Source organism: Rana temporaria, chromosome 5 (assembly GCF_905171775.1).
Source record: "Rana temporaria chromosome 5, aRanTem1.1, whole genome shotgun sequence".
Taxonomy (NCBI): Eukaryota; Metazoa; Chordata; class Amphibia; order Anura; family Ranidae; genus Rana; species Rana temporaria.
Genome location: NC_053493.1, coordinates 342,441,654 through 342,461,888, shown reverse-complemented (window position 1 = coordinate 342,461,888; position 20,235 = coordinate 342,441,654).

The window sequence follows — 20,235 nt, the reverse complement described above, 5'->3', positions numbered from 1 at the left end:
TCTGACATGGGAGGACAAGATAATACCAAAATGTAACCTGTATGCTCAAGAAGTACAAGTGTCTGTATACATCATGAACTTTAGAAATTAGTCTTTTGACAATTCTAATGCTCTTCAAAATTCAGCCTAAATATGGCAAGCATGCATTGAAACTTACAAATTTACCCTGTTTTGGGGAGTATTGGTAGACATTAAATATCAGTTCTAGAATGCTCAGTCTCCTTACATACTCCATAGTTTAAACAGGAACAATCCTGTGCACTAAATGTCCAGGGCCAAAGTAAATAAAACAGTATTAAACCAAGCAAACATTTATTATATTGCAGCTAACTAATTCTTATACGTGATGGCTGCATTCAGTTTCTTTTTTCGACTTTCTTTCTTCCATTTTCATCTAGTAATCCAGCTAGCAAGTCTGTTGTTTTTGAAAAGTTCAAGCTTTCCAGCAGAATGAATCAGTTTATATGAATGAGACAAACCATTTAACTCTGATAAGGGTGGTTAAAATTATAAGTTTTTATTTATTCGTATAAAATCTTTATCCTGAAAGCATAGGAGTGCACACAGTGTGTGCTGGGTGTGCCCAGGCACACCCTAATCACTCCATGCACATTAGTGTTATCTCTCTGTGTAGCAACAGGAACATAGGAAAGCTCTGCCATAAGAAAAGTGTTCATGCTCTTCTCTTTTACTGTGCCAGCATGGAGATCAATGCCCTGGGGTCATATATATGCAGATACATACACATGCATGTGTGTTTGAGCTTAAGGGTGCACTCCCTAATGCATTAGGCTGCACACACGTATGCCTGAAAGGAATATTATAACTGATTATAAAGCGTGACATAGAGTTAGGCTTCAATAAGTTTGTGTATTTAAATTCACTTATACATTTAACACTCCCTTTTCCCCCAGACTGACAATGTTGTGTCTGCTGTACCACCTGGTCTCATTCATCCAGAGTTGTGTCTCACTAATACCGGATGTATGTTACTGGCCAGATCACAGGTAAAAAACAAAGGGAAAACACCAAAGAAAAGAAAACTGATGCAACACCACATCTAATGACTGGTGAGAAAAAACAAGGGGGCTTTTGGTACTTTAAATGAAGCATGCAAAAAGGAAGCAAGCATGCATTGTGTGTCTGTAAAGGATGTATTTCATATAACAATACAGATAGAGTGTGCCTACCACCACATATTAGGTGGACATTTATACATCCTTTTGTCCCCCTTTCTCCTATTCTTCTCTTTTTCAGTTTGACTGTGGCTTATTATACATACTGTATACTTATATTCTATAGATACTTCTGTATCGGCTCCTGATGAGTAGGGATGAGCTTTATGTTCGAGTTGAACATGAGTTTGACTCGAAAATTGGCTGCTCGCCCGTTTGCCGAATAGCGAACAATTTGGGGAACACCCTGTCAAGGGCCTCTTCATCAGGGCTGAGCTCTGATGAAGAGGCCCTTGACGCCTCGAAATGCGTCAGCTGGCAGTGACACACCTCTACATCCCCCCCTATTTTGGAGTGTGGTTCGAGGGGTATCCATTGTAACGTTGCTGTTAAGCTTTCCATGTCAGTTCTCTTGTAAGTAGTTTTTATTATCATTTTATTTGATTAAACCCATCAACGGTAACACACTAGGCCAGTGCACCTTTCTTCCTTTGCTTTTGTCGTTTTCTACTAGGACATTCCCCGTCCATGAAAGGCAGCAAGGCCTGTGCTACTGGTCTTTGACACTGTTGGTGCATTCCATGTGGAATATTGAACTACTTTGGACATTTCACCCGTGCGCATGAGTTTGTTCTTGTTTTGGGCCATAAATGTACCTCTCCACATGAACTTGATGTGAAAGAGATTTCTAATTACCCACTCTCTCTTTATCCAACTGATCACATGAACGAATTTACTTTTTCTTGTCTAAGTATCTCTGCCAGAGTGAGTTGCTTGCCCTCTAGATATGTGCATTCCCGTTTGTACGAATGTTATTTTCGTACGAAAATGTTCATTTTCGTACCCGCAGAATAATGTGTACATACAAAAAAAATAAAGCACCAAAATACGAAAACGACAGGATTACGAATGAGCCGCATAACGAACAACCACAAATACGAACGAACGATCTGACGAAAATACGACAAAACGAAAACGGCAAAAGAACAAAAATTACATCTATAACAAAAGATTTGCATTCTGTATCCTGTTTGAATCCCCTCTCTGCTCGTATCCTCAGCCGTATGTTCACACGACATCCACAACAAAAGACCCACACTCTGCATTTTGAATTCCTTTTTTCTGTTTGTATTTTGGATTCAACAGAATGCCACACGAACACACGACCAAAAACACCAAAAGAAAAAGGACCCAAAATACAGAATAGAAATCTTTTATTATAGATGTCATTTTCGTTTTTTTGAATGGGCAGTGAGTGTAGTTAGTTAGTGAAGCAGCTTCTCTTTTGTGCTGAGTAGTACAGTAAAGCCAAATAAACTTTTCTGTGGATTTTCATCTGAAGGGAGATCAGTTGGCCAGACTTTTGAACCCAAAAATGGTTTTCTGATGGAGTTTAAAAACGAACAAATTTTCTGAGAACGAACGGAAAACGATCGTTTTTATGTTTGTTGTTAAAAAAGTCTGACCAAGTGTATGGGGCTTAACAATCGTTACTATGGATAAGACCGCGTGTTGAAAGTGCCGTGAATCCCCCCGATATATTTACGAAAGTACAAAATGACGAAAATCCTTTTTCTGTTCATATCTTCAGTCGCATGCCCACATGACATCCACAACAAATTGTCATAGATGTCATATGAACACACGACCGAAAACACGAACAGAAAAAGGAATCCAAAACACAGAATGCAAATCATTGACGAAAATTCACGAAAATTATTGTCTAACAAGTAACGAACATGAATTAAACAGAATAACGAACCATCCCGCATGTACGAAAATAAAACGGTAACGAAAATACGAAACAATCGGAATACGAAAAAATCTCGTCGTACGAAAAACGAATGGGAACGAACAGGAAAACGGGCGTCTTACGAAAAACGAACGGAAACGAACCTACGGAACGATACGAAACAGAACAAAAAAAAAGAATTTTTTTTCTGTGCACATGTCTATTGCCCTCCTCACCCCACTGTAAAGCCCTGTGTATGCTGTTCTTCCTTCCGATCTGCTTGAAAAATATCTGGGGAATCTACCAAGTCCTCCTCGAATGCCTGCCCTATTGGAGCCCAACAGTTTCCGGGCATAAAACAGCATATCCCTAGGGGGAGTTTACACACTGTGACCTCCTGTTTCTCAGCTCCACATGCAGTACGCTGAGCAAGGACTGCACAGTCTTCCCTGTTCTTGCGGGTTACCATGATTCAGGAGCCAAACATGCCAGGCCATTCAGTGAAGAGTATGGAAGGATCAGGAGCCAGGATGAGGAGGTCCACACCACTGCAAGCAGGATCTATGCAGGATCAATGTTGGGAGCTCTGTGAGAAATGTCCGCTCACATGCCATGCTTGGCCATGCCCCATAAAAAGCATATTTAAAGATATTGGTTGATTCCACAGTGCTGTTCCTTAAAAAGCACAGTTAGACTTCTTAACCATACAAGGTCTATACATCTGGTAGGCAGTGGAGTGTCGTCTTTCATGGTGTTTATATCTCAGAGGTTACCTGAAGGGTGGAGGAGTGTTTAACTGAGTGCAGAAAATCTGATCTCCGAATGTACTGTATATTAAAGTACACATGGATTTAGGTAGCACGGGTTTAGGAACTATGTATGAAAGTTTTATGAATTTTATGAAGGTTATTTATATCTTTATAGCTTGGGCATTTTAAAGGTTTAAAAGCACCATTTTTTTTTAGTTTTGGTTTTTAAATTAAGCATGTGTATTATTTGGGAGACAGACAGAAATACTGCACAGTAGCTGGACAATATGTATGCAGCTTAATTAGGTCACACATGTAAGAAGGGGAGATGAGGCAGGTTTTATCTGTGATTACCTACACCATCATGCAAGACACAGGGAAGCAACGTCAGCTTCAGTGGTATGGCCTGTCCTACATCCTTCCTTGCAACCTTACTCAGTGTGCAATGAGGGAGATGTGACATCTCTGTCTGTGCTTGCTCAGCTATGTGTCTACAGTCATGTGGACTCTACCACAGATAAGTCTGTTCTAGCAACGCTGACACATTACCTTACACATGCTGGCAATGGCAGGAATAGCCTTCTGGGCAAAAAGAGTACCTTCCCCTGTGATTCAGCACAGGCCATTAACTTGCAGAAGGGGGCCAACTCCACTAGCTGGAATAGAAGCATTGATAAAGCCAGCAGTTTTGCAACGCTGAAGGAAATGGAGGTGATTATGGGACAATGTTTTCTTCAGCCCCAGCATCTACATAAAAGACACCTGATTAGTCAAGGATGCTTCTGGGGATGATGAGACGGGATTAGGAGAATTGAGGCATGTTAAAATGCAATGCTTGGCTCTGCTCAGTGTGGTTCCCTACTGACCTTCTTCCCTGCTTGTCAAGTCATAAGGTAAGCTTAGTGAGACCTCCCTAAATATCATTTGATGCTGCTAATGTTACAGCAGATGCAAAATCTTGTTGGGAGGGGGGCAGGTAGAAAGTGAGGAATGAGGAGGAAAAGCTCCAGCCTTTTGGTGCAGACTGGTATGAGTGAGTGGGCGAGTGAATAACTTGTATAGCGCTACACATGCAAACTAAATTGCCTCAAGGTGCTTTGCATCCAGTGACATCCTAATCCTACTGAAAAGGTGGGTCTTAAGTTTTTTCCTGGAAGCCTGATGGTTTTCTTCCATGCAGATGTCCGTGGGTAGAGCATTCCATAGCCCTGGTCCTTGGACTGCAAATTTTTGTTCTCCCTTCGATTTGTAGTGAGACTTGGGGATGTGGAGGAGGTTTTGGTTGGTTGATTGGAGAATGTGATTGGGGTGTAGTGTTTTATTTTTTTGCATAATATTATAGCTGCCCGCCTCTCCAGTACCTGTTCAGTGTGTGTGTACTGTCTGTCTATACTGTGTGTGTATATTGTGTGTCTGTGTATATACTGTGTGGCACCATAATCTCCAATTGCCCGGGGGCCCCATAATCTCCTATTTCCCGGATGCCCCATAATCTCCTATTGCCCGGGGGCCCCACGAGTTGTCAGTCCGCCCCTGGTCCTATGTAGAGAGAGTTTGCATAGTATAATGCTGCCAGATAAAATTTTAAATTACAATATTTTCTCAAATATATATTTGAATCAATTTTTTAGGGACATTGTGTTAGAATCCCTAGCCCTATGAAAATCTGTTTTTTCATTAAATGATTTTTCATTAAAAACTAAACTTTAAGTAGGGTGGGGCAAAAACAAAAAAAAAGATGTTATGCTTACTTATAATTAAGATAATAATTTGTAAAATATGGCATATGTACCAAGTGAAAAAAAAAACAGACAATGAAATTAGGAGTAATTTTCTTCAAGCTGTCAAAATGTACTTTAGCAAAATATTCTTTGCATTTTTCAATCTTTGACTTTAGAATTGTTGGTTGTGCCCTAACTTCATCCATTATTTATATGTTTTATTATTTCCCTGCTTGATGAATAGGTGGAATATGAAGATCTAGCCCTTGCAGAATCAAATAAAATCTCAAGAAAATAGATATTGTGGACAATGCTATGGAGATAATATATTGTATGTAGTGCTATGGTAAATAATTCTTTCTAGCCTTGTGTAACACCATAAAGTTTATTTTATGTTGTACGTATTTGCATCTAGAATGCTTTTTTAATATATAGCCTAGCTGCTATGTTTGAGCAAGAAAGATAAATCCAGAATTTTGAGAGGAGGTACTCTGCATCTATATTGGTTTCTATTCCTTAAGAGAACACTATTTTCTCCTGCATCCTTCTTATGTTAAAATGTATGAGGGAATGCACAAGTACACAATTAAAAGGAGAATGGAAACAGCTAAAGTAATATTTCCATTTTCAGATTTGTTAACTTGTAATAAACAGAATGTACAATGAAAACTGATTGGCAGCACTGAATGAATTTCTAAAAGTTCCAGTGCTAAGATTTTTTTTTTTTACAGTATATTGAAAAATAATTAACTATAATATGTTAAATGTAATACTTGGATGTAATATTCTTATCCCATTGTAGCATTGCATATAGCTCATCTCCTTTATATTACCACTCCTTCTTGTTAGTTGGTTGTTTCAAATTTTACAAGTAATGTTTAAAATACTTTTTCAACATTTATGAAAAGTTGACCCTGTTTCAGCTTGTAACACCCATTCAATCTATTCTCTCTGCCCACTGACCAGGAAATGCTAATTGAGATTTCATCCAAACTAATGCTGTTGGTGAGCTACTTCAGGCTTTTTAACAGCTGATATATTCCTGTTCCTATAATAGAATGAGTCCAGATTTAAATGAAGGTTCTATATAACCCAGACACTGAGCAAGTTGGATCATTTAAGTTGTTAATTGTCAGTAATTAAACCATTCCCACCAAGTCCAGTTGCACATTTATTGATAATAGGTTGTCAGTATTGTAAGATGAGTATGATTGGGCCCTCAAGAAGTTCAGCCCAGAGTGCCAGGCTTGTTTCAGGTGTGGTGCTTGCAATTACATTGCAGGAAAGTGGTTAGTAGCTGGTAAAGTTAATGAAAGTTGGCTGTCAGATGGATTATTTGGAGGATTTGATTTACTGGATGAAGGGCTGAAGTTCAGTCTGGGAAGATTTCAAAGCCTAATGAAGATAAGTGTGTTGGTTTTCAAATATGGTAAATCTGAATTTTTGTTTTTATTTGCCTGCTAATACACATGCATATTTGAATCACATAAACAGCAATTTACTATATCATGGTTTCCTAAAATGTGTGAATTTCTTCAGTTTAGACAGATCTTCATGCAAGTATTCTATTCTCATATACCTGATGCTCTGGCTAGTTTGCATAATTCCCAAGAGTTCTTCAGTTTCTTAGAAATTGAATTAAGGCTCAACAGACATTTATAGCCATTATAAAATGCAATTATACAAAATTACTAGTTTGTTCATGTATAATTAACAAGTTCCCCACAAATATTAGGTTTCTTGTGCCTAAACCCAAACCAGGTTGGGCTATCTGATATTAAGTCTTACAAGCCAATATAAATAAGGCCAATGTAAGCGTGCTGCTGCTCATTATCCCTTTCATGACAAAAAAACATAAATATATATATAAAAAAACAACAAACAAACCTACATTTGGAGATTTGAATGTGATTGTCCCTACAGGAATCATGGAAAGGAAGAGAAAGTTACACAAAAAAGTCTTTAGAGTGTACAGCCCTACTGCCCGTTTACTAGCCCTATAAACTAGTCTGTCAAAATGGGTCTGGATGGCATTATAGAAAAGTTAGATTAAGCATAATTGGGTAGACCGTCTGATTTTAGAACAACTGCATCATTTGGTAGAAATAATTATTCATTAACTGATTGATTTCACTTTGTTTTTCACTTCTTTCACTTTTTTTTTAACAAATGTAGATGGACCTTAAAGTGCTCTGAGCAGGTACAGATGTGGAGAAGATCCTTTTGATCTGCTGAACAGAGGGTTCTCATTAAAAGGGTCACTTTTTCAATGAAAAAAACGTATGTATCGTACTTGACCTGAAGCATTACCATTTCTATCTTTCTTATATTTATTGACATTACATATACAGTATAGGTTTCATTCTAAGCACACATCATATTGGTTAGATTATAGTTTCCTTTTATTACAACACCTTCTCCATTACTAATAAATGGGATATTTAAAACATGAAGTATATGTATATATATATATATATATATATATATATATATATATATATATATATATATATATATATATATATTCATTTTTGAATATATAGTCCAAATGATGGACATTACTTGAAGGGCTTAATGACAGAATATAAGTGCATACTTAATTCCAGATTTTCACTTTTGTTCTTTCATTAAAACTAGTTTGGATTATATATGATGTCTGAATGGCACATGGACAGTTATCTCAGTCTAATGGAATAGGTCTCTAAATTATGCATTATGATTATAAATGTTTTGACAGGAGATAAAGGTGGAAGCCCACTGTGAATATTCGTTTTTTTTGCCTCCAAGGTTGATCCATTCAGAATTTGCATCTGTAAAAACTAATATGGTTTTCTGAAGCTTTAACTAAGTCTATAGTCAGCCAGAGCATTGTTGTATGGATAATCATGAATAATATCTGCCTAATTTCCAGAACATTAGGTTTTCATCCATATGGTACATTTCCTTATTAATTTCTTAAATAGTTGTTATTTTTTATGCAAGGTACCAAGGTACCTTTGTGGTTATTATTGCTACCAGGGAAAGTTTGGGGTTTACATCCAACCAAGGCCCTAAATATAGCACATAAGCAAAAATTATTGAAAAATGTACGTTCGAATTAGCCAGCTGGTCAAGCAATGGCAATGCTTTAAATTTGTAACAGCTCTGGTGAACGGAGTGAACCACAACTGCGGTTAGCAAGGATTTCAATGCACTTTTTTATGTGAGAATTCAGTATTGGACCCCAGGCGTCACTCCACACAAACAGACGTTTGGGGGTTCTCTACATCATCTCTCTCTCACATAAAGAAAGGCATGGAGCTACTAAGGATGGACGCATTACTACATGCGACCAGAGCTTAGCATTTAAAATTATAATATACACTTTAAAGATTCCAATGCACCTATATATGCAAGTGATTATCAGTACGGGACCCCAGGCATCACTCCACGCAAACAGGAGTTTGGGGGTTCTCTACATCATATCACTTAAACAAATACAGATGTATTAGGCCACTAAGGGAGTTGGTATGAAATACCATCAATCCTTAGCATAGAAAAGTTAGAGCGTACATGTTTAACAATTTAGGACAAGGCCCATATGCCAATTGCACTTATGTCAAGCACATAGTAAAAAGGAGTTGTAGAGACAACTAATAGTTGCATATGAGAGGCAATATAGCTCAGGTAATTTGAGAGTAGATGTCCCTTTAAGATATTGATTAGCAAGCAGTCATAAGCACAACAGTCTATCCCAAGTAGTATTTTAATAGCCACAAGCCATAATAAATATCAGCAATTGTTTTAGGGGGAAAGTATGCAGCAGAACTACAAGTGACACAATTGCTACTTATCCGTTTGCAGGGCCCCAGTGTAGCAACAAGGGATTCCGCAGTGTAAGGGTGTCAGCAAGGAAGGTCTCAAAGGTTGTCCCTAACAATGGCAGTCTGTTGCAGAAGTTGCAGGCTGGTCAGTTGTTGCAGCATGGGGAACGATGGCACCATTGTTTGTAGCGTGGCTGAGCTATGGCTGACAATAATAGAATGGTGTGCAGTCAGCACATCGCTCTGTTTATAGCATAGGGGCAGCTGTAGTGCATAAGCACTAATTCAAAAGAAACCGCCGCTAGTTGCGGCGCACATCCGCGTTCCATGGTGGAATGCACGTGGCGCCGCGCGATGACGTCATCGCACGGTTGCGGCATGCGCTCCACGCCGGAACGTACCAGGACGGCGCAGGAAGAGCATGTTACATAATTTGATTTAGTTGAATCCTATTTTTAATGATTATGTATATGTAGTGTGAAATACTCCCCTTTGCTATATGGAACAGATGTAGGGATGGGGCAGATTACATGGACATGGAACTTGGCCTTATAACTTTAGTTTTTTAGCAGCAGGTGGTATCAAGTTTTTAGACATGCTTTGTTCTGTATTCTGTAATTATGATTGTATTAAAGAATACTTAACATATTTATCATTAATATGTTTTGTTAGTGTGTAAAAATCAAACTATCAAAAGTTGCACAAGCATTCACAGACTCTTAAAACCAATTTACTTCATATATGATGCAATGGATGGTGCTGCATTGGCAATAAGATGCATACTTGCAATTTGTCACCCTGAAGAATAAAATATGAATGAACAAAGTCCAGAAGTAGCAACATCCCTTTGTTTATTATTTTATTCAGATAAATAACGTGATAAATACCATGATTTGGAACTTGCATGCTTTGCTTGAGGAAGGATTTGACAGTCCAAAACCATTGGGGATATGTACATGTGTGTGTTTTTGAAAAGCAGAATTGAGCTTTAACCCCCCTGGCAGTATTCCCGAGTCTGGCTCGGGGTAAGATTTTTATACCAAAAGCGGTATCCACGAGCCTCGCTGCAGCCACAGACAAAGTTACTTACCTTGTCCCTGGATCCAGCGATGCCACCGCGCTGTGCCACCGATCTCCGTTCCCTGCGACGTTACGACGCACGGGGGCGGAGAACGGCGCCAAATTCAAAAAGGTAAACAAACACATTACATACAGTATACTGTAATCGTATAGATTACATCACTGTATGTAAAAAAATACACACCCCCTTGTCCCTAGTGGTCTGCCCAGTGCCCTACATGTTCTTTTATACAATAAAAACTGTTCTTTCTGCCTGCAAACTGTAGATTGTCCAAAAGTGTCCCTTTATGTCAAAAATGGTTTTAGAGCAGCTAGAAAACAGCGATAATAAATTATAATCACTTGCAGAATTGTGCGATATCGATTTGTGGGGAAATTCATCATAAAAAAATGTAAGTTATTCCTAAGAATTACAGGCCTACAGTATAAAACTCCAAATTTCCTTGCAAATAATGGTACCGCTTTCAGCACCTTTTTTCTGAAATAATCATACCTCCAGGGAGGTTAATTCACATTTCTCTATGTTCCTTTACAGCTTAAAGTGGATGTAAACCCGAAAATCTTTTATTTTATTTTTTTGATGTCACAATGTACAGTATAAGATTTCCTATCATCTGTGCCCAGTCTTGCCACACATAGTTAATCCAGCTCTGAGCAATCCTCTTTTATTGTTCAGTGAAATAAAACGGACTTACAGAGAAAAACCTCAGTCCATTCCACCCCCTTGTTGTGAATGACAGATTATTTACATATCTCATGCACTAGCCTGGAGACAGGCATTATTTTTTAATTCCCACCCCCACTCCTTTTCTGAAGTCATGTGGTTACTTTTCTGGATTTTGACTGGATGTTAGTGATCATAGCAGAATTTAGTGTTGTGTTTAGTGCATGTTGACAAGGGGAGTGTAGAGAAGGGCGGGGAATCTACTGACATCACGACTCCACCCACCGAGCTCCAGACAACAGATCCACCCACAGAATCTGCAGTTTTTCAGTTCTTATAACAGACAGAGGGGAGACATTTGATAGGTAAGGATACATGCAGGAGGCATGTATATCCTTATAGAAAAGCACTATGGCAGTAGTTTAGAAAGGATGAGAGTGGGTTTACATCCACTTTAAATTTACATTTATTGCATCTTCCTCCTGCTATATTTGTAAATTCCTTCTTTCTTAAGTGTTTCAGTTAAAACTATTTGTATGTTCTAATGAGTCGTCCGTTTGCTATGATCTTTTTTTCCTTGTATTACATTTTAAAAAGTGATTGCTACATGCTAGGTACCTCTAAAGGCATAGAAAAGTGATAATGAAATTGCCCTAACTTGATTGTAAGTGCCAGTGCAGTTTGCAACTACCTCTACTTTCAGAATTGTAAATATTGTCTTGTAATGATTGTCTTTGTATCTTAAAGTCCAGCTCTGTTCTCTTTCCCCAGACGTTCTCTATGTCACATGATGCACAGGGTTCCCCTTAGGAGGTGAGTCCATGATGCCCTGTGCTCAAAGTATGTAGTTAGTCTTCCAGGTTGAGGACAATTTGTGGTGGAAAATAAGTAAAAGGGGTCCACTCCAAACTGGAGATAAATATTGCTGTCGAGGCTTGATTATTGCATTTATTGCCCCCTGGGAAGCCTTTCTTATTTGAAAATTTGCCTGAAGATGGGCTTTATTTGTGAATTAAATAACCTTATATAACAGAAGAACAAGAAACTTTACATAGTGAACAGAAGTTATTGAAATAAAATATCTACTGTAAGAACATTTTAGACTTATATTTCAATAAAATCTAGGAGCACATGAAAATTATTTATAATTTTGCTTAGGTGAAAAAAAAGGTTGCACTTTATTATAGGCTTATGCAATATTTATTAACAGAAAAAAAGCAATATTAGTGTTGCTGTTGTATTTGTTGGCCGTACCATATTTACCATTTTACTATATTTTATTTAATATTTGTTTGCCTCATTGCTTTAGTTTACCTCCATGGAACATCAGAACTCGCTAAGTCTATTAGAATTTTTAGGCTGCAATCATGATTTGCAGCTAGCGTTAAGTCTTAGCATACATTTAATAGAGAACAGTCCTAGGTAGTCATATAGTATGTTACAGATTTAAGAATTTGCAGTCAGGTCCCAGATGATTTCTACGTTCGTAAGTATTTAGTATAGCTTTAGGTGTCCCTAGGGCGATCCTGGTGCTCTGTGAATATTCCTTTTACAGTGAGTGAGCACTGTTGTAGATTCACCTCTGTTAGAATACAGAATTCATGTTTTCTTTTTCTTGAAACAGCCTACCTGGAGGCAGTTAGACTGGAGTGATAGCTAGCCAGGTTTTCTGTTCTATCTATGGGCAGGTAACACCTTTACTTTTCCTGCATTTTTATATAACACATAAAAAATTGCAGAAACGGCAATGAAAACAGATTTTGTTCAAAGCTGTGTGTTTTATATTTTAAAATCATTGTGTTTAACTGAGAACATTAAATCACATTGTTATCTGCACAAGGATTTACCAAAGTGATTTAAAGTGTACTTAGCATGCAGTATATATTTTTGTTATTTATTTTTTTTTTTTTTTAAAGTGTATTTTGTGCGTGTACTCGAGAGAGGAGCCGGACTGCAGGAGTTGGGAGTAGGCAGGCCTCCCCCAGAGGCAATCTGCCATCTTTCTCCATGCCCCGGGTGGCAATGGCGGGTGTGTGAGGGGGTCCTCCCACACAGCCCGTCCTACCTGCTCCGCTTTGAAGCCCAACGGGGCAGAGGGACTCCCTATAAGGGAGTGAGAGGATTAGCCCGCTCAACCAGCCCCATTAGTCCTTCGCCTCTCTTTAGAGACCGCGTGGTCAAAGTGCGTGTGTTAACCCAATTTAGAGTGCGTGTGTAGGTGTGGTGGTTTTTGTGGGAGGGGGGTGGGTGTACTAAGCACAGACTTACCCTGCATAGCACACCCACCGGGAGTCGGGCTGAGACCACCAAACTCAATTCACATGAAGCCGAGACCGGGATCCGAACCTCTAGCTGCAGAGGTGAATGGCTTATCAGCGCAGTGCCAATCGCGTTGAGCCACCGCAGCTCCCTATATATTTCTGTTGTATTTGTTGGCCGTACCATATTTACCATTTTACTATATTTTATTTAATATTTGTTTGCCTCATTGCTTTAGTTTACCTCCATGGAACATCAGAACTCGCTAAGTCTATTAGAATTTTTAGGCTGCAATCATGATTTGCAGCTAGCGTTAAGTCTTAGCATACATTTAATAGAGAACAGTCCTAGGTAGTCATATAGTATGTTACAGATTTAAGAATTTGCAGTCAGGTCCCAGATGATTTCTACGTTCGTAAGTATTTAGTATAGCTTTAGGTGTCCCTAGGGCGATCCTGGTGCTCTGTGAATATTCCTTTTACAGTGAGTGAGCACTGTTGTAGATTCACCTCTGTTAGAATACAGAATTCATGTTTTCTTTTTCTTGAAACAGCCTACCTGGAGGCAGTTAGACTGGAGTGATAGCTAGCCAGGTTTTCTGTTCTATCTATGGGCAGGTAACACCTTTACTTTTCCTGCATTTTTATATAACACATAAAAAATTGCAGAAACGGCAATGAAAACAGATTTTGTTCAAAGCTGTGTGTTTTATATTTTAAAATCATTGTGTTTAACTGAGAACATTAAATCACATTGTTATCTGCACAAGGATTTACCAAAGTGATTTAAAGTGTACTTAGCATGCAGTATATATTTTTGTTATTTATTTTTTTTTTTTTTTAAAGTGTATTTTGTGCGTGTACTCGAGAGAGGAGCCGGACTGCAGGAGTTGGGAGTAGGCAGGCCTCCCCCAGAGGCAATCTGCCATCTTTCTCCATGCCCCGGGTGGCAATGGCGGGTGTGTGAGGGGGTCCTCCCACACAGCCCGTCCTACCTGCTCCGCTTTGAAGCCCAACGGGGCAGAGGGACTCCCTATAAGGGAGTGAGAGGATTAGCCCGCTCAACCAGCCCCATTAGTCCTTCGCCTCTCTTTAGAGACCGCGTGGTCAAAGTGCGTGTGTTAACCCAATTTAGAGTGCGTGTGTAGGTGTGGTGGTTTTTGTGGGAGGGGGGTGGGTGTACTAAGCACAGACTTACCCTGCATAGCACACCCACCGGGAGTCGGGCTGAGACCACCAAACTCAATTCACATGAAGCCGAGACCGGGATCCGAACCTCTAGCTGCAGAGGTGAATGGCTTATCAGCGCAGTGCCAATCGCGTTGAGCCACCGCAGCTCCCTATATATTTTTGTTATTTAATTTGTATGAGTAGCACTTACCAGTATTTATTATCTCTCGGAGATTATAGAACTACGCCTTACAATGCCTTCATCTACATTTATTTTTGAATGGACAGTGCCATATTTGTTCAGGCATTATCTATGGTCTACATCAGTGATTCTCAAGCTCAGTCCTCAAGTACCCTCAATGGGCCATGTTTTGGGAACTTCCCTTAGATAAAATAGCTCTTATCAATACCATGTCATTGATATTGGTTTTAAACAGCTCTGAAATTAATGGACAACCTAAGGAAAACCTTGAGGACTACAGTTAAGAATCTTTGGTCTACATCAACCTACTGATCTGAGGTGCTATAGATTATACAAATGCAAATGATTTTAATGACTATGCAGTTACAAACTGTGTTCAGAAATTCCTAACACTGCTTCAAGTTACAGTATTACTGCTTGATCATTGGAGAAATACTTTTTCATGCCAGCAACAGACTCATAAAATCTTAAACCCCTAGGCACAGTCAGTTGACTGGAATCTTCAGGGATTGTTTTTCAATGATATGGTTAATGTATTTTGTAATGTATATTTAATGTACTGTATGCATGCAGGCTTGTAAAGTTAGATCCAATTTAATCCAGTTTCCAATATTGCACTTTAACCTAAACCAAGCAATCTGAACTGACCTTTCAACAGTGTAATTAGAATACATCATTTCTGTGTGCTATTGAACTTTATATGTAGTTCTTTATGTAACCGTGTGATATCATACTTGGACCATACATTCTCTGTTGTCATTGGTTTATGTGGACCACTCCATATAATAAGTTTATGATGTGAGCCCCACAGAAACTAGGAGCCCTAGAACTACTTCACTAAAGGCCCCATAAACAGGTTTGGATGTTTCTGCATAATACATCTAGGCTATGCCTTTTGTGGATGCACTTCTACTGACAGTTGTAGAACTGACAGGACACAATAGTGAAGGTTGAGGTAGGCAGCATAAAATAAACAAGAACAAGAAGAAAGTGTTGGGTTGGCTTGGAAAACAAACCATTTAAACAAAGGACCATGTGAAGTGAGTGCTACTTAACCACTTAAGCCCCGGACCTTTAGGCAGCTAAATGCCCAGGCCAGGTTTTGCGATTCGGCACTGCGTCGCTTTAACAGACAATTGCGCGGTCGTGCGACATGGCTCCTAAACAAAATTGGCGTTTTTTTTCCCCACAAATAGAGCTTTCTTTTGATGGTATTTGATCACCTCTGCGGTTTTTATTTTTTGCGCTATAAACAAAAATAGAGCGACAATTTTGAAAAAAATGCAATATTTTTTATTTTTTGCTGTAATAAATATTCCCCAAAAACATACATAACATTTTTTTTTCCTCAGTTTAGGCCGATACGTATTCTTCTACCTATTCTTGGTAAAAAAAAATCGCAATAGCGTTTATCGATTGGTTTGCGCAAAATTTATAGCGTTTACAAAATAGGGGATATTTTTATTGCATTTTTATTAATTTTTTTTTTTTTACTACTAATGGCAGCGATCAGCGATTTTTTTTCATGACTGCAACATTATGGCGGACTCTTCGGACAATTTTGACACATTTTTGGGACCATTGTCATTTTCACAGCAAAAAATGCATTTAAATTGCATTCTTTATTGTGAAAATGACAGTTGCAGTTTGGGAGTTAACCACAGGGGCGCTGAACGTGTTAGGCTTCACCTAGTGTGTGTTTACAACAGTAGGGGGTGTGGCTGTAGGTCTGATGTCATCGATTGTGTCTCCCCTATAAAGGGGATGACACGATCGATGCGCCGCCACAGTGAAGCACAAGAAAATATTCTGGTAAAAGAGATCATCCTAGCAGAAGATGTTTTCTTAGCCTGTGAAAGGTTGTGTGCGTACATGCTTTGATGTTGGAACTGTACTGGTGACAATTACTTTTTCCCCTCATTTTTCCCCTCCCTACTTTTAAAAAATGTTCTAGTCATTTTTTTATCAATACAATATTGTTCTATAACCTATTAATTACAAGTTAACAATGTATCACTTACTGTATATTTGATATGCAATATTCTCTTGTACCACCATATTTTCCAAATAAACTAGGGGTTCTTGTTAGAGGGTCACATTTTTTTTGCCCAGGACAGAAATATGTGACAAGTCTTTTTTCTGTTAACCCTATGTCTTATATCATGAAGAAGATTTCTTTAATATTTTCTATCTTATTTTTTACATTTGCCTAATATCAGCTTCAACCTTAGGTTTTAAAAGGTAACCAAAGGGGCATGTGTATAATACTGAAGCTTACTTAGTGTTGATTAGTAGACATACAGCTACATGAGGTGCTGAAGCATCGTTCTCACCTGACCAAGATGGAATTAGATGTAGGGAGAAGGTCAGGAAAAATATAAATTACCCCTTCGTGCCAACAGTATGCAAATTTGCATTCATGGCTTGAAGGGGTTAAACTAGGGTGATGCCTGCAGCTGCAGGCATTACCCTAGCACTGTTTTTTAGAGCCAGCGGTTGGCTTTTTAGTGATAACAACCGATGCGGCTAAAAGCCGTTTGGCTGTCATCCTAAATGAGGTATGGGACATCCCCCTCCTGCTGCCTTCTGGTGTTCTTCCTGGGCCTCCCATCCCACCAGGAGACCCGAGCCACCAGGCTGAGACCCGAACATAGCCGGATTTGTCTTAGAACAGGTTTCCGATGTAAAATACCGGAAGCGATGTCACAATGTCACTTCCAGGTTAACTCGGCTGCCAATGACGCCTATGTAAAAAAATTACAGTATTCAGGATAGCTGATTTTGGTGATCTGAACACTGCAAAGGAGGGATGTTTATATTCCTTGTGACAGCAATAAAAGTGATCATATTTTTTTTTTTAAAGGGACAATGTAAAATAAAAAATAAATAAATAGGGGAATTTTTTTTCAAAGGACCTTGGCCCAGATTCTCAAAAGAGATACGACGGCGCATCTCCAGACACGCCGTCGTATCTCTGCGTAGTGCCGTCGTATCTATGCGCCTGATTCTTAGAATCAGTTACGCATAGATATCCATTAGATCCGAGTATGCAAATTAGCTAGATACGCAAATTCCCGAACGTCGCAGTAAAGTTACGATGTTTACGTTAGGCTTTTCCCGGCGTAAAGTTGCCCCTGGGTCTATGAGGCGCAGCCAATGTTAAGTATGGCCGTCGTTCCCGCGTTGAAAATTTTAAAATTTACGTCGTTTGCGTAAGTCGTCCGTGAATGGGGCTGGACGTCATTTACGTTCACGTAGAAACCAATGACGTCCTTGCGACGTCATTTGGAGCAATGCACACTGGGATATTTTACGGACGGCGCATGCGCAGTTCGTTTGGCGCGGGGACGCGCTTCATTTAAATGATACACGCCCCCTACCTGCCGAATTTGAATTCCGCCGGGTGATTTACGCTACGCCGCCGCAACTTTACAGGCAAGTGCTTTGTGAATAAAGCACTTGCCTGAAAAACTTGCGGCGGCGTAACGTAAATCAGATTCGTTGCGCCCGCACAAATTTGTGGCGATCTACGTGAATCTGCCCCCTTGTTTACACCTACGTAAGTCATGCCCGCAAATGTAAACAGTGTTAAAATCACATATGTGAGGTATCGCCGCGATCGTCAGAGTAAGAGCAATAATTGTAGCAAAAGACCACCTCTGTAACTCAAACCTGATAACCGTTAAATTTTTTTAAAGCGTTGCCTATGGAGATTTTTAGGTACTGTAGTTTGTCGCCATTCCACGAGTGTGCACAATTTCAAAGCATGACATTGGGTATATATTTACTCAGTGTAACATCATCTTTCACATTATACAAAGAAATTGGGCTAACTTTACTGATTTGTTTTTTCCCCCTAATGTAATCAAATCAAAATCACTGAAATTTGCTCAGTTGCAAAATTGTCACTGTCATTACTTTTATTTTTTTATGACGAATTTCCCCACAAATCGCTATCGCTCAATTCTGCAAGTGATTATAATTTATTATCGCTGTTTTCTAGCTGCTCTAAAACCACTTTTGACATAAAGGGACACTTTTGGTTGCTATGGACAATCTACAGTTTGCAGGGAGAAAGAACAGTTTTTATTTTATAAAAGTACATGCAGAACACTGGGCAGACCACTAGGGACACAGTATACTGTATGTAATGTGTTTATTTACTTTTTTGAATTTGGCGCCGTTCTCCGCCCCCGTGCGTCGTAACGTCGCAGGGAACGGAGATCGGCGGCACACGGGACACTATGTTAATCAAGCAAGGACGCCGCTCGCTCACACAGCGGGGATGCAACTTTGTCTGTGGCTGCTGCGAGGTGAGCCTGAGTCTGGCTCGGGGATACCGCTTTTGGTAAAGAAATCTTACCCCGAGCCAGACTCGGGAATACCGCCAGGGGGGTTAATATCCCAATGAGTGCAGACAGAAGGCCCTTGTATGCATCAGTAGAGGGAAAGGGTAGTTGTTTATTAAAGTTATTTTTCTTCAGCCTCATATAGTCAATACAGCAGTGAAGAGTTATTCCAAAGAAAAATACAAAAAAACTATTGTATCATGGGTGCCCTGACCTTGTGTCAGGGCACCCATGTATTGGATTTCACAATGTATCTATTTTACCAGTTGTCAAGTCCACAATGCTGCACAGGTTTCTCTTTTCTACATCACTCATCATCATGGGGTAGATTTACCAAAACTAGTGCTCTCAGAATTTGGTGCAGCTGTCATGGTAGCCAGTCAGCTTCTAACTTCAGCTTGTTCAATTAAGCTTTGGCAATAAAACCTGAAAGCTGATTGGTTTGTATGCAGAGTTGCACTGGATGTTAAACTCTCCAGTTTTAGTAAATAAACCCCTACGTGACTTTCTATTACAAACATTGTTTATTACCCTACATTGTGTTTTAATTTTTATTTTACCAGAATCATACTAGCAGGTGACCAGCAACTGCTTGAAGGATTAGGGGTGAGGAAAGATGAGTCCTTCCATCAGTAATTCACATGTACTGATCAAATTAGCTGTATGCATGTGGATAGTCAAAAAAGGCTAGCAAACCTATTAATTGAAGATTAACACGTAAACACAAATATGGACAGGTAACTAACCAAATGCATTATCAGGGGAAAAAAAAACAAAAATAACTATAATCTTCTTTAAGAAATGTAAACACAGTTTAATCTCTGCCTTTTTTTCTGAAATGATGCAAAAATCTGGGCTTTATCACTTGAGTTTGTATACTTATCATGTGTGTGTAATATCTAAATCTGCATGAAATTGATGAAAAACAGTTCCATGTTGCAATGGGGCAACATGATAGTAATCTGTATGAGCTGAAATAACATTCATCATGGTAGTGAATGCAATGGACATTGAGAAAATTACAGATTTATAGGAAAGCAAGAAAAAGTAAATTTGCTGATTACATGTTAACAACTACACAACCTGATTATCTGTGGTAATACTGGGGAACAGTTTCATAGATTTGTGATTTGTAATATGTGTGGTGAGCATAATTATCACCTAATCCCTTGTCCTTTCTAAAACCAATCCTGTAATATTTGTACGTGTGATTACATGATGTGTAATTACATGCACCAGTATGATTGGTGTATAATCTCTTATTAAGACTGGCCACACACTGTGCATTATTGGCTAGAAAGTTGACCACTATAGGTAATATTAGTGATTATA